The following is a 17,260-nucleotide window of genomic DNA, read 5'->3' as shown; positions in this document are numbered from 1 at the left end:
GGTACTTTAGAGGTTCAATATGCAGAATGCTAAAATTGTTAGCACACCCCTTGGAAGTCAGTTTAAGCTATCTGAGGAGCAATCGCCTAAGACACATTTTGATCTTTTCTCATAATTTTGATCAACATGTTAAGCATTTAGAAATATTTAGAAATTTAGCCAACAAAAATGGGTTAGCTATATCTGCCCCTAAAATAAAATTATTTCAAACTCAGATTAGATTTCTGGGTCACAATATAGAAAAGGGAACCACAATTCCTATTGATATAGCACACCCCTTGGAAGTCAGTTTAAGCTATCTGAGGAGCAATCGCCTAAGACAGATGCAGATAGAGAACATAGGAGCAGGGTGCCATATTCTTCGGCCATTGGGAGTCTCATGTACGCGATGGTTTACACGAGGCTGGACATCGCCTATGCAGTTGGAGTTGTGAGCAGATTTGCAAGTAATCCAGGGAAGCAGCATTGGGAGGCTGTGAAGTGGATAATGCGGTACTTGAGGGGGACAACAAACAAATCACTATGTTTCAGGAGGAAGGAGTTAGTGCTGTAGGGATACGTGGATGCGGACTTCGCCGGTGATCATGATACGAGGCGAAGCACCACGGGATATGTTTATACCTTAGCGTCGACAGCAGTGAGCTAGGTCTCACGTCTGCAGAAGATTGTGACTTTGTCTACAATCGAGGCTGAGTATGTCACGGTGACTGAAGCACAAAATAGTTGAAACCGATGCCTCTAATATTGGTTATGGTGGCATATTGAAACAAGTAGATCCCGAAACCAATAAAGAACATTTAGTTCGTTTTACCTCTGGTAAATGGGATAAAGCTCAGTTTAATTATTCCACAATTAAAAAAGAAATGCTCTGCAGAAGATTGTGACTTTGTCTACAATCGAGGCTGAGTATGTCACGGTGACTGAAGCAAGCAAGGAAACGATCTGGTTGAACGGGTGCTTGGAAGAGTTTGATCTAAAGCAAGGGAGAGGAGTACTTTATTGTGATAGTCAGAGCGCTATACATCTTGCCAAGAATCCAGTATATCATGCCAGAATGAAGCACATCGACGTACGATATCATTTCATACGCTCGCTGATCGAGGATGGAAAGTTGCATTTAATGAAGATTTTGGGGAGTCAAAATCCGGCGGACATGTTGACAAAGGCAGTCACTATTGAGAAACTGGAGTTGTGCGCAACTTCAGTTGGCCTTCACGAGTAGAAGACGAAGGCGGAGACACACTACGAGGATCGGCGCGATCGCCGAGATGTTGATTGAAGAAAGAATTTTTCAGGGAAAAGATACATGCGAAGAAGGGGAGAGTTCGGGTGAGCTCGCCTTTTATAAAGGCATAAACGATCTTATTGCACAAGAAAATACTCCTGAGCCCTTTACCTCTATAGTAAGGCAAGAAACAGCCTGGGTTGAAAAACCAACCTATGATATTATTCTGTATCTAGAACACGAGGACGTTTCTCTAATGAACGATCCAGAAAAATTGAGGCAAAGATATCTGCAGGATACATATTATCCGACATTGGCTTTAAAAGCAAGAGCCTGGATGAAGACTATGTTAATGCAAAAGCTGTTTAGGAATTCTGTTTGGCTGGGGTTTGTTATAAATACCCAAACGTTTTTAGGGTTTGTAAGACACAAAAAGGAGAGCTTTTTGACTGCAAAAAAGAGAGAGAATCTCAGAGAGATAAAACCCTAGTTTGAGAGCTTGTATTCTTCTTCAATTAATAAAAGAGATTGTGTGGTGTGGCTCCCGAGGACGTAGGCACGTTGCCGAACCTCGTTAAATCTGTGTGTTCGTCTCCTTTACTATTTTTGCAAGGTTAGATCTTTATTTGTGGTATTATTCCTACTTTCCTACTTTCAACACAAGGTCCGGAAGGGAAAGGGTTCGATTGATTGTTTCGAATCCCCAACACTTTTAGATCTTCACTTAAATCATTCTGAAGTTTGATCTATTGATCAAAAGGCTATAACCTTTTTCTGATTGAGTGTAAATGTTTTTCTTCTACGGCGTACTCAAGCTAGTTTAATTAAGGGTTGGGAACTAGTTAGGGCTAGAGTTACTCATTATGAAGAGTTAGGTTAGACAACCAATTTTGGGATAAACTATAGTTGGTCTAGTACGCCTAGTGAATCAAATCTGTGATTTAGGAGAATTTTATCATCGTGAGAAAGGTCATTCGTGAGAAGGAAGAGTGGATATAGGATTGTTTATCCGAATCACTATAAAAATTCTCATGTGTTATGGTTATTCCTTTTGTGATGTTTTAGTGCATACTGCTTTATCATAATTATTTGATTTTCACTATATAATTTGTGATAACTTAAAAAATAGTAGGCAATTCTATTCACCACCTCTATACTGTATCTCAGATCCAACATGTACTTTTTGGGAGAAAAGATGAGCTTCAATGAAGCTCCCATCTACAAATTTTTTATTTTTTTTATTTTTTTATGATAAAACGATTCTACAACAAGACATTATACCCCCAACACAAGTGGTATAATTGCAGTAAGTTTAAAACAATGGCTTACATTATATAATGACCATAACACCACCCAAATGTAACTGTGAACCCAACTTTATAAAACGATTCAAAAGACCTAAAAATGTGGTAGTAAAAAAACCAAAAGAACCGTCAAAAGTTGAAATCAACTAGCAAGTAGTCCAAAATAATTAGGCTATCAGCAAGCCCCCTCTACATCAAAATATTGATTATAGTTCTTTTTTCTAAACTACATGTGTGGTACATATATTTAGTAAGCAGATACGAATATATTGCATACTAATTTTAAACTAGTACCATCCACTAGATATAAAAATGGCTAAATGGCACTTAAATACCTTATTCTCCCTTTTTTAAAATGAAGGACTAGAGTCACTTAAATACCTTATTGTTTTACTATCTTTACACTTAATACCCTAAGTTGTAAAAAAGTAGCACATAAATACCCTCAGCTATCCGTTGTTAGCATCTTATAAGTATGTTTAAAAAACAATTAAGAAGAAAATACCCCTCCCTTAAAAGTGTCGTGCACGTGTATGGTGATATTGCTCTTTGATGCAATAGAACTAACAAGGACACGCAAAAACTTATACTACATTCATTAATACTTGGATTATAACTGCATCATACACCATACACGACAAACTTCTTCATTCAAAATTAGACAACTACATGATTTGAAACCAAAAAAACCAAAAGTCACAATAAAGAATTTGCAGATCTCTCTCAAATATGGAAGATTGTAGGTAAAATACTAATTAAAAAAGATATGAGGTTGATAGAATAGTAACAATGACATGGGCTAAGCACTTAGAATATTCCTTAGGATGTTCTGACATCCAACTAACAGAAGGTATCAGTGTGCTACATTTGCACAATTTGGAGGATTAAAATGTTACTCTTCACAACTTAGGACATTTAACTAAAAAGTTAGTGAAATAATAGGTATTTAAGTGCCATTTAGCCTATAAAAATTAACTTATAAGATTAATGGTTTTTCCAAGTGTTAAAAAAATGAATAATATAATGACCCCATAAAAAATATTTTTCTAGATATTGGTCCCTTAAATCTTTCATAATTTGTACAAGCCCTTGAAAATCACTGAAATTGCTAATAGGTCCCGCAAATCTTAAGGGGTCTAGCAATTTCATTGTTGATGTTCTAGTTATTCTTATTATGTTTAACCAAATTGTTTTATTTATTGATTTAACCCAAAACTTGCAAACTAAAGATTCAAACCTACATCCCGTAGGGCCAGTTTGATATTGTTGTTTTTATATTGCTTCTGCCTATTTTTTTTAAGAAGTAGCTAATAATGGTATTTGGTGAAAACTTTTTAGTATGTTTATTGAAACTACTTTCGCTTTTAAGGGCTTGTTTTTAGAAGCAATGTGAAGATGCTTTTAATAGCAGCTTTTGCTTTTTTTAACTTTATATACTATATATACCTTTTATCTTTTAACAATAATCATTAAGTACATTTCTACCAAATATCTTAGATGCTTCTTGAGCAGTTTTGATATTTAATTACCAAATTGCTATTTTCAATGGCTTATATGAAATGCTTCTCTAACCTACTATTATAAGCAACTTATTATAAGTTACATCACTACCAAATTGGATCTTAGCCCATCATAAACTTGTTTTTTGACTTCCCAAATAGTTCTCTCTATAATCTACATAGCCGTTTAGAGAAATTACATGTCTCTAACCTATTTCGTGGCAATGAAGACAAGTTTCTAAACTCTCTAATTCATGTCAACTTTGTTGAACTTCAAATGATTATAGAGAAGGAAAATTTGGATTGAAGTAAAAGTTTGAGCTATATTGCAATTGATTTGGAGGACTCGATTTTCTCTTTCAGACTTCAGCAAGTCCAGATTGCCTCAGAACTATCTGCATTCAAGCAGATGGTTCTATACTATTCATGAGGTTAGTGAGGCTTATTTTGGAGATTTCATTGCCCTCCAAGAATGGTGTAGAATTATGTTGCATTAGTTTAGCAAGCATGATTAGATAGATTTTTTGGGATTTTTAGGGAAAAACTGGTTACTGAGAAGAGAAAGAGTTATTTTAGTATTAGAGATATCAATACTATTCTAAAAAGAAATTGTGAGGGTATACAACAAGTGAAGAATGATTTTTTATTCTTTCAATCTCATAAAGAATTGAATGTCATTTTAATATGAGATGAGACTTGTTTAGACTATGTTTCGAAATTGAAGTATTAGTTGTGTTTCCATTTTCTTTTTGCCAGAAAATAAATAAAACATGTTTGAAAATCGGACCTTTTTTTGGAGGCTAAAACACAGTAGTCTAAAAAGGTCAAACCGCATTGCTCTTTTCAAAACACCAAATATGTGTTTTGAGAAAAGCATATACTTTTTACCCCTTAACCATCATAAACCCTCAATTGCGCCCCACCACCACCACCACCACCACCACCACCACCTCGTGAATTCTGCCACCATCTTCATCTTCAATATCGTGGCGTCATTGTGGTAATCATCGATTATGTAGCTAGAGCAGGACTCAAGCGATATGGACACCAATAGTATGTGATTCATAGAAAACCCTAGAGCTAGAAAGGGTGAGAACTAGATTGAAATCAAAATCCTGAAAAGAACTGAGGTCAATTGAGAGGCTGAGAGAGTGAATTTAAATTGATTTGAATTAGGGTTTGTTGCTTACCTCGAAAAAAGACATTTTGGGATTTAATGATCAGAGATTTTTGGATTGATGGAGATGATGAAAGAGATGAGTTTTAAAATTGACAGTGGTGGTTTTCTTTAGGTATTCCCCTTCTCTCCTCAATACTCATATCTTTTCCTTTTAGTCACTTTTTCTTCTCCTCAATCTCTCCTCTATTTGCACTAATTTATTGTAATTTATTCTAAACTTGGCACAATTTTGTTAGGGGATTGTGAATTTTAATCATTTTCTACCCTTTTTTATAATTTTTTTCTTTAGTTTTATTAATTTTCTCTAACAAAATTGTCACTGGAGTCGGTGATATCACCGAAGCCAATAGTGTTGCTAGAGCATGTGGTGTTTCTAGAGCTACCGGTGTCATGGAGAGAGAGAATGACATTGGTGGTGGTAAGGTTGGAACTAGTGCTTGATGGTATTTGGAAATCAGTTTTGGAGGAAACATCATGTTGTTTTCAAAATAGTTTTGGAGAAAAACACAACATCATGATATTTTTATATAAAAGTACAACGCTAAAAACACCATGCTAACCAAAGAAACACTTAGTTATTTACCAATATCACATTTGCTTCCTCTCTTCCTCCCCTTCCTTTAGAATGTTCCATCAATTTCAATTCTTTCATTTCTTTTTCAAATTTAAAATTTCACTCCCCTCTCTCTAGAAGTTTCTATTACTTTCATTCCTCTATCTACCCAAATTTAAAACTTCATGCATGACTTTCTTACAAATTATACAAATTTAAAAAATAAAAATGCAATGCAATATAAACTAGGTAGCTGAGAATTATAAATAAAAGTCTTAATTAATATGCATATAATATATTAATTAAAAATACATTTTAATAACATAAAAACACTTTTAAAAATTATGTTATAATAAAAATTTTAAATATTGGATTAATTTTTCAATGTATAATAGTTTTTGTTGCTTCAATTGAAAGCTAAGGTATGTATCACCATGTTACGGCTGAGAAACTAAAACTTAAAAAATAAATAAAATACATTATATTTTATTTAGCTCTATTAAATAAAATATTTCTACAAATTTTAAGCTTAATTTCATTCCTCTTATTGGAATGAAGGATATAATAATAATTTTTTAGATGCATAATATACATACATTGTAATAAATTCCTATTATTTTGATCATGTGCATTATGCACGTGCATTTTTACTAAGAATACTATAATTACATGTTAAATGAAAATAACATAATCAACTTGATCAAGAATTGTTAAGATAGAAATTTAATATTATTTCCATGTGCATTTAAATGTGCCTATATACTAGTTTTGAGAAAAAATAAAGTATTGGGAGGTATTTTGGAACTTGATAAGGCTGAGTGAAGAGATTAAGATTTAACCCGATCATGATTTGCAAATTTAATTAAAACTAGAAGAGGGACCAAATTGCTAGATTCCTTAGGATTTAGGGAATCTTTGGACAATCTCAATGATTTGATGGACTAATATCAACTTATGAAAGCTTTAAGGGACCAATATCTCCAAACCCCCCCAAAAAAGAAGGACATTATGTTGATGCCCCTTTACAAGAATCTAATGTGACTAACCCTCTCAACTTTTTGGGTATGTGACTAAGCCCTAAAAATGAAGTTCTCATGTGATTAGGCCCTGCCAACTTAGCTATATACATTTTGTTTATTGTAAAATACCCCTCATTATTTCACCCACCAAAATATCTCATTCTTCATCTTATTCATTATCTTCATGCTCATTTTAATAAATCCTTACAAGCATCGTCCAAATCTCCCTTAATTTTGATGGATCACTCTCGTTGCACCAACATCCCCACCATCCCCCAATCCACCTTCCCCTCCTCCACCTCTCTCTGCTTTCCCCATCTCCTCTTCTCCTCCCCCACCTTGACCAATCTAGTGTTTCCTCCCTCCATCAATTATGTTTAACCTCCAATTTCAACAAAGGTGAAGATGACACCAATTCTTTCGTGGACAAACCCTAAAATTCTTGCATTGGTCTCAAGCATGTAGGACTGGAGAGCTTTGGGACAATATTGAGTTATGATGATTAGGGGTTTTAGCTTAGGGGCTGTTTGGAACAAAAAAAAGGGGGTTTTTTTGGGTGAAAGCCTGACACAGTGTCAGGCTTTCACCCTAAAACGCCTCTAAGGCCCCGTTTGTTTTGTTGTTTTTGCAAGCTGAAAGCCTGCAACAGCCTGCAAAAGTTCTAATTTGTCAGAACTTTTACAGGGATTCTTGCAAAATCGCCCCAATTTAGGGCGATTTTGCAAGAATCCCTGCAAAAGTTCTGACAAAGTCAGAACTTTTGCAGCTTTCAGCTTGCAAAAGTTGCAAAGCAAACGGGGCCTAAAAAAGGCGTTTTAGGGTGAAAGCCTGACACTGTGTCAGGCTTTCACCCAAAAAACCCCTCTTTTTTTTGTTCCAAACAGCCCCTTATTGCTTTATTCCTCGATCCCTATGACTTGCCACATAGACGGCAGTTGGGTCCGTCACTACTGTTATATCTTCTTTGGAGATAGCAGTGGGGTTGTCGATGGGCATTTAGTTGCCTTTGATGGCTGTAGATTCTACTTCAGCCATCATTGACCCAAAATAGGTTTCTTCCCACCACATCGTAGCCAATTTCTTGCATTGAAAGATTAAAACTTGATGACTATCCTTTTATCGTTTAATTCTATTGATGAGGGTGGAATGAAAAAAGATTGAATCTTGTCTCTTAGGCTTGCTCCGCTTGAGACAAAAAACATGCAAAACTGAGAACTTTGTCAAGATGAAAACTCTAATACTTTAGCATCAGCGAGGAATCATTTGGGAGAAAAGTTTTGATCTAATTATAGTTCACTTTGGTTGAAATGAATCAAATGGAAGAGGGGATTCTCTTGGGTTTCTTACTTATTCAAGGTTAAATAAAAAAAAAGAGGGATTTTTTTGTTAGTTTATGTCATCTCATGTTAAAAGTTTGTAAGACTATAAATAGGTAAAAGAAACAATTTCTTGCTGCTGCTTGCTCTATTTGCATCATTTTTTATCTTCATTGTAACCGATAAGATTCAGATAGAGCTTCTAACATGCTTATTCCATCTAGAGTTGTCATGGATAGCATAATTTTCTATTAAAGATGTTTAAACTTTGATTACATTCTAACGTTATACAAAATTAGGCAACCATATGAACATACAGTTAGGTTAAATAGAAACATTTTAACTATACTAATTAGATGTTAAGTTTAACAATTAGATGTTAAATATATGAATTAGAAGTTATTTTTAGCACTAAAATATTAACTATATATGTTACTTATTAAATTTAACAAATAGATGTTAAATATATTATTTAGCAGTGAATTTTAATAGACAAATATTAATAACTATGTTTCTTTGTAGTTATGTATAAGTTAGCAGTGAATTATGATAGATAAATATATGACTTAACTATGTTTATTTGTGATTAATTATCTTTTTATTTAATTGTTTCAAAATATACATCTTTGTCCCAAAGCTGAGATAGCAGTTCAAGAAAATATAGAAAAAGGAGGGGTGCTTTAGACATGCTAAATCATGCATGTACTAAAGCGTGGATGTTAAAATTTTGAAAGAGTATGTTTTTGCTGCCAAGTACTACATATCTTCGTTTTGAAAATTAGATGTTAATATTAAAGATTGGATGTTTGAGTTATCAATTGTATGTTTAAGATGAAGGTTACTTTTTAAACATGTGAGTTGTTTGTTAATTCAAGAGCTTACATGTTAAGTATAAATATTGGTTGTTAATGTTAAAGGGTGGTTGTTAAACATATGTGTTGACTATTAAATATAAAGCATGATTGTTAAACAAATCTGAATGATTCTACAAGCAGATTTTATGCATCTTTAAGCAAAAGAAGGTAAACAATATAGTCCAAATTTGTTATATATACATATATGTGTTTGTTTGTGTATATGTACAAGCAATACAACCTTAAAATAAAATATTCAAATTTAACAATATAAAAGCTTATAGAAACAATTGTCTAACAATAACCTATTAATTGTGACATATATTCTATAAAATTAATAGTTATAAACTTAATAACCGATGTTTAAGACTAATATGTTTGTATAAATTTAACAATTATGGTATAAACATAACATATAATAAGTAAGTTTAACATCCAATTGTTATGTTAAGATTCACAACTAATTCCTCATAGGTCACAATGAACCTACACAATTACCTCTTTGTTACTTTCCAAATATCATCTCATCTAAATTCCACACAAACTAAAAGCTGAAAATTAATAAGTATATTTAGATCTTCACAGGTAAACTTAACGAACTAAAAGAAGAAAGCAATTATACGTTAAAACTCTTCCCTCTCCAAAACTCACGTCTCAAAATCTCATCTCTTTTTCAATTTCAATCCCAATTTCTCTAATGGAGAATAGAAGAAAAAATAATTGAATCTGATTCAACATCAGCGACAAAATCTTCAAAACAACATTAATAATCTTGCCCATATCAACTGCAACTACTTCCTTGGATCTCTCTTAGACAAAAACTTGAACATTTCAGATAAAAATCTAAATATTTCATCAACAGAAAACCTAAATACGGGAGATCCTTCTGATGTTGCCAAAATGTTGACATTGTTTCTAGCCAAATTAGATGTATCCTTCTCTGAAGTCAGGGTTTTTGGTTATTCCTCAATAACGAAGACTCTAACCCTAGTTTGAGGAGAGGAAGAAGATAGAAAAACAAAGAGTTTTCTTATTAATAGAGTTAAAAGAAAGTTAAAAGAAAGGGAACATAATGAGGGATGTTTTGGGAGTTAATGAGTGCAGCTTGTCTTACTATTGAGCTGACAACTTAACAGGAGTTGAAACACATAAAACCTGTGTATTCGGGGCAGTTGTACCCGGCCCAAGAAGACATTGGCTTTCCATTTTTGGGACACAGGTTTTCGAAAAAGAAGAAATTTTCTATTTAAACCCATTCCATTTTTTATTTTTAAAAACCGACCCACTCCCATTTTATTTACAGAAACCGACTCATTTCATGGCCACGTCGGCACCGTGGCCACGAAATGGGCCGGTTTTTTTAATCTCGCCACTAAATAGTTAAAGTTGTCAATCCCGACTATTTTACACGCCCCTGATAATATACAGGTTAAATTAGTCGGGGTTGGAAACCCCGACTAATTTAGTATAATATCTAATTAGTCGGGGTTGGGAACCCCGACCAATTCGAAAGCTCTTTCAAAATAGTCGGAGTTCCCAACCCCAACCATTTAGCAGAGACTTTTGTCCCTAACGGATGAGTTAAGATGGAAATGGCTAAGGGGCCAAATAGTCGGGGTTGGCAACTCCGACTATTTGGTCCTTGGGCTCGACCCCTATAAAAACCCCCAATCGTTCTCCCCACCTCCCCACCTCATTCCCAGCAGCCCCAAAACACTCACAACCCTCAAACTTTCTTTCCAAACCCATATTTATCACAAATCTTGGATTCAAACTCAATTTTCAACCGAATTTCATCGTGAAGCTTCTGAGTGGTAATTTTTCAACATTCTCTCCTCTTTTAACATGTAGAAATCTAGGGTTTTTTCTTAAAAACGAATTTTTCTACATTCTCTCCTTTATTTGTAGTTAAAATTAAACATTTAGGGCATAGAATACTCAAATTTAGGGTTTAGAATTTGGAGGTCAATTTTAGGGTTTAAGATTTAGGGGTTTAGGGTTGTAGTTTGGGGTTTAGGGTTGTAATTGATAATCTTTTTAAATATTTTTGCATTTAAATGATATAATTTTCTTTTTCATAGGTTGAATAATATGATTTTTATTGCTTGCTCTTATAGTGAAAATTTTAATTATGGAATAAATAATATGCCAATGTACGTCGGAGGGGTGACAACATCGTTAATGATCTCGGAATCATATAGTTACCTTGACTTGGTTAATGAATTACATCGAGTTATGACAATTGACCCACAAGAGTACCGACTAAAAATAATATGCAATTAGTCCATAACTTTTGATAGAATGTCCGCAGTTGAGATCTCAAACGATCATCATATGAGTATTATGTTTAATTTGAGCAAATCACAATCAACGGTAGAATTGTTTATTGAAAAGTTGCCACATAGTTCGTGCAAAATATTCAACCCTCCAGGAGAATTCTCACGCATGTTAGATTTGGGAGTTAAGTCTGATGGTTTACTTTCTTCTTCGAGTGAAATGGAGCGAACTCAATTTTAATATCACAGTGGTGCACCTTCATTTGGTGGAACGTCAAATGTCATGAACAACAAAGCCTTTTATGAAAATATGAGGCCATTAAGAGGGGCAATAATTGAAGAGGATGAAAGAAACAATGCCTCTGAAGGTGAAGATGAAGATAGTGCACCAATTGACAATATGCAATTTGTGAGTAAAGACGATGAAGAGAATCTGGATTGGTCCGATGAAGCTTATGTTAATAATGAATATGTTGAGTACGAAGAACCACCCTCCAACGAGTTTGAAAATGATGAGTGGTTCGTTCTTCCACAGTACAAGATATTCGCATTAGCGAAAGTTCATCTCATAGAGAAGATGATGAGGTCCCTTTCAGGGTTGGTGATTTATTCGAGATTAAAGACCAATTGGTTGAGGCTATTCGTGATTACTCAATCAAAAAGTTGATCAAATTCAAGCAAATTAAGAGCAATCACACAAGTTATGAGGCAATCTGCTTTATGAATACACAAAGGCAAGGTCGGGCTAAGGGGGAATGAAACTGATTACGCATGTCCTTGGAAGTCATAGCATTTGCCGGAAAGAAACATAATGGATATGTTAAGATCACAGAATACTGCAATGTTCACACATGTAACAATCCAATGCTCGAGAAAGATTATAGCGGTGCTTCCGCATCCTACATAGCGTGGTTGATTATGCCAAAATTAAAGAAACATCTTGAACTAAGGCCCGATAATATAATTGATAGAGTGTTACATACAAAGTTCATTAACATATCGTATAGTAAAGCATGGAATGCAAGGAGAATTGTGATGACAAAAATATTTGGTGATTGAGAGAAGTCTTACGTGACACTACCTCAATATCTTGATGCGATCAAAAGAAGTAATCCTGGATCTGAATATAAACTCATAACCAAAGAGATCAATCTGGGAGTTCATCAATTCACCTCTGTATTTTGCATATTTGGTCCTTCGATCAAGGGATTTAAATTTTGTCGGTCGGTTCTTAGCATTGATGGCACACATTTATACGATAAATATAAGGGTGTATTGCTTGTCGCATTGATAGAGTGTTACATTGGTAGTTGTAAATTATATTTTCAATCATATCAATAATTCTAAGTTATTGATTGTTACTGAACATTTGTACTGTTTAAGGTATGCAGGACCCGAGCATTACTATTGTTGATCATACTCGTGTACATTCAAGCTGGGACTTGACAGACCCACATGTCCAATTTTATGTCCGTCAAGCAGGCTTCTTTGAGTGCTAACAAATTAAATGGGTGAGACTTGTTTGGGCTCTCTTGACGGCACTGATTGAACATTGGAGGCCCGAGACAAATACATTCCACCTGCGCCAAGGAGAGTTGACGATTACATTGTAGGATATTGGGGTTTTGCTTGGACTCAGAGTGGTTGGAGATGCTGTCATGGGTAGCGACGACTTTAATTGGGTAGGGAAGTGCGAAGAATTGCTGGGTCAAGTTCCTCACATGAAAGGTTGTAAGATCAAGCTTGAATGATTGAGAAACAATTACATGAATGTATCGATCGATGCGACCGAGGAGATCATCAAGATGTATGCCCGTGCATACATACTTCATATGATCGGTACTATTCTTTTTTTGGATTCCATGAAGGATTCGGTGCACATGAGGTGATTGCCACTCTTGGAGGATCTTGAGGATTGTGGAGAATTATCATGGGGGAGTGTCGTGTTAGCGTATCTGTATAGGGAGATGACCAAAGTGGCACTTGTTTAAAACAAATAATTCAAGGGTTGTCTTACTTTGCTACATATATGGTCTTAGGAGAGATTTCATTTTGGTTGCCCAGATTTGAGGGAGACCCGTGCTCTCGATGTCCATATCCCATTAGGCTGCAGGTATTACTAAGTTATTTAGTAATATATATGATTACATGTATTTTTTATACATTTATTTCAATCTATACTAACCAATTATATATAACATAGATGGAATGTGTCCAGATATTGGCATAGCTCACCAAAGGGCCATGAAAACTTCTACAGGAATGAGCTTGATCAAATAGAGGATGAACATGTATTAAATCATAATATCTAAATATATTCAATCATTACATTATTTATTACTGATATCTGCTTTACTTAATCTTTTTATAGGTCAAGTGGATGACATATGAACTAGTTTTGGAGTCACTACCAGATATTTGCAGGGAAGGTGAGGATGCATGGCGTGCTCGCGTCCCGATCATATGTTTTGAGATTGTCGAGATGCACGTGTCCGACCGTGTGCTTCGATAATTTGGGCTACAACAACATATTTGTGAACATGTGACTAGTGGGGCCACAACCCAAGTGAAGTGAAAGGGTCACCCACGTTCTCACGGCACGAAACACATGAATGGCTAAGAGGCCATAAGATCCAGCGGATCTTTGAGGGGCCATTGTGTTTAGTTTCGGTTTTTTTTTTTTTGGTGAAGGCTCACCCGAATACCCATGAACAGTTCCGAAGCTATAAATAGCGCCTAGTTTTTTTTTGTGCGGCTGGGAAAAGAAAAAAAAGGAGAAGGCTTTTTCAGCTATGATTGTTTTCTACAGGGAAGGCAGGTTGCAAGTACAAAAAAGCAGAGGGAAAAGCAGCGACAGATTTCGTGCGTGCAGAAGTAGAGAACGCAGATTTGGGGTGGCTGTTTTGTGAGAGTTTTGAGAGATTGTTTGAGGGTTTAATTGTGTGATTGTAAACCCTATTTGTATTCTCCTCTCTAATAGTAGATCTCCCCCCTCCTTGCCCCGTGGACGTAGTGATTGTAAACCCTATTTGTATTCTCCTCTCTAATAGTAGATCTCCCCCCTCCTTGCCCCGTGGACGTAGGCAGTTTGCCGAACCATGTAAAAATTAGTTTGTTTGTGTTTGTGGCCATTGTAATAGTTTTTAGGATCCCTCGACAAGTCAGTCCTAGAATTGATGAGAGGAAGAGCCGATATCTCACTTTTTTGAGATATTCGCTTTAGATTCTTGTCTCCTTGGTGAGACGGGAATTCTTATTGGGATCTTTCTCTATTATTATGCACCAGAAACTCTGTCGAAATTTCCGATGCGCACAACAAGTGGTATCAGAGTTCGGGCTATGCTTAGGCTATTTGGAGGAGTAGATCAATTTGGAGGCTCGTCTAGGGATTTATTTGGTGATAAAGGTGGGCTCTTTTGGTAAAAGACTCTATCTTTTTAGTTTTGGATCTATTCTTCGTTTGTTGGTGTGTTGAGAAAGATGTCGGGGAAAGAAGGTACTTCGGGTGTCGAGGGTGGTGCTTCTGGCGCGAAGACCATTCAGAGTTTGAATATCCACTCTATGAAGATAGATGTGGAGAAGTTTAATGGCACAAACAACTTTGGATTATGGAGATGCGAGGTTTTGGATGCGCTGAACGCGTAGAATTTAGAGGATACCTTAGAGTTAGATGGAAAGCCAGATGAGATTGAAGAAAAGGTTTGGAAAAAGATGAATAGAACAGCGTGTGGTGTGATTAGGTCTTGTTTGACTCAAGATCTAAAATATGATGTGATGAATGAGACTTCTACGAAGAAGATTTGGGAGATTCTCGAAAGCAAGTATTTGACCAAGAGTGTGGAAAATCGCTTGCATTTGAAGAGGAGGCTTTATCGTTTCTAATTGAAGAAGGGAACCTCCATTAGAGATCACATGAACCACTACACTAAGCTTCTTGCGGATTTGGCGAATGTGGATGTCGTGATTGAAGATGAGGACAAGGTGTTGCTGTTGTTGAGTTCCTTGCCCGACGAGGAATATGAGACCTCTGTTCTTACTCTGATTAATGGGAAGACATTCCTTTCGTATAGTGAGGTCACTGCTACACTAGTGAATTATCAGGTTCGAAAAAAGGATAAGGAGGCTTCAGTTGAGCAGGTAGCAGAGGCATTGGCCGCAAGAGGGAAGGGTCCAAACCAAAAGAATTAGAAGTCACAGTCTAGAGTAGGACATCCTATAATTGGAAAAGAACAGTGTGCTTGGTGCAAGGAGACTGGTCATTGGAAGAAAGACTGCCCAAAGCTCGACAAATAGATGAATAATAAGTAGAAGGGAAAAGGGAAGCAACCATCATCAGAAGCAAACATCGTATCGGATGGTAATAATTCTGACTCTTCTATTTATTCGCTTTCTATCAGTCCTACAGATAGCTATTCGGAGGAATCTGAATGGATGTTGGATAGTGGTGCGACCTATCATGTGTGTCCTAGAAGGGAATGGTTCTCCAGTTTTGAGAAGATGGATAGTGGTGTGGTGTACATGGCTGATAACCGTGCATGCTAGATCTTTGGGATAGAAAGAATTCGCATCAAAATGTTTGACGGGACTATTAGAGAGTTAAATGATGTGAGATATGTTCCTTCTTTGAGGAAGAACTTGATCTCAATTGGAGCTTTAGTTGGAGAGGGTCTGAAGGTTCGTGTTATGGACATGGTTCTCGAGATTGTGAGAGACTCTCGTATTTTGATGAAGGGTGTTAGGAGGAATAACCTGTATTACTTGACTGGAGGTATAGTGGCAGGTGAAGAGCTGACGACTTCTGTTGATTCGACTAGACTGTGGCATTTGGGGCTTAACCATTCCAGTATTGATTGCTCACATAGATTGAAAGAGGGTGTAAAGACCGGCAATTTAAAGTCCAGTGAACATGTTGATGTGAGCAAGAAGACCGAGGTGAAGTTTGACACCTCTATTCACCGAGTTAAGGGTCGTTCTGGAGGAGTTCACATGGATGTTTGGGGGCCTTCCAAGGGGGCATCATTGAGAGGTAATCGAAGTTTAGTTTCCTTCGTTGGTGGCTGTTCTAGACGTGTTTGGGTTGCAACCAAATCCCATTTGGATAAAGTCCTAGTAGTCTCCAACAGATTGAAGAAGTGTGATATTGGCAGAAAGGTTAAGGTACTTCACTCTAGTTTGGGTGGGAGATACAAGATGGACCTATTTCTGTATTGGAGCCGAGCTCACGGCATTTCGAGACACTTCGTTGGAAAGGAAATCTTGGGGCAACTAAATAGGGTGACAAATTTGGAGAATCATGCCTTGCTGGAGGAGGATCGGTGTTTGTTATCAAGCAATGGTTTGCAGAAGAGGTTCTGGACTGAGGCTTCGACATATTTGGGTTATCCTATTAAAGAGTTGTCAACTGCTATGATTGGAGGTAAAACTCCATTGGAAGATAGGTCTGATAGTGTCACTTTGGTTAAGGCTTCGATAAGGGAGCTATTTGACTCTCAGCAGATAAAGAGTTTTGGACAGACCTTAGATGTATCGCAGTGGGTGGAGATGGATGCTACTCCACATTGGGTGAAAATTACTCCAGATCATACTGTATTGTTTGGGATTCTGGCTGAGGTGACACAACTTAGGGATCATTTGGATTTAGGTGCAGATGATGGGTTGGGTTTTGATTCGAGTGCAACTGGCAGACATAGTTTGGATATGGTCATTGGTTCACCTCAGGTGGAGGTGTTTGAGGCCATTGGAGGTGCTATCAGCCGCAGAGTTGATGATATTGGAGAAGGGTTGCGAACTCTTCTATTGGATTGAGGTCGTTCGCGGCCATTTGGGTAAACTATGTGAGGCTTTATTCCTTAGGCAAGAGGATACATAGGCAGTCTTTATGATGCAGCCGGGTTGGATTTTGATGGAGGTGAGATCGATTAGGTGAGTTGATACCGACATTTGGAGAGTGTTCGCATTCTCATTTGGGTTCTCGACTTGTTGTGGATTGAGTCCAGTATCGTGAATTGTTTCACTTCGTACTAGACGCAGCAAG

This window comes from Asparagus officinalis, chromosome 1, assembly GCF_001876935.1.
Source record: "Asparagus officinalis chromosome 1, Aspof.V1, whole genome shotgun sequence".
Classification (NCBI taxonomy): Eukaryota; Viridiplantae; Streptophyta; class Magnoliopsida; order Asparagales; family Asparagaceae; genus Asparagus; species Asparagus officinalis.
This window is presented reverse-complemented; position numbering follows the sequence as displayed.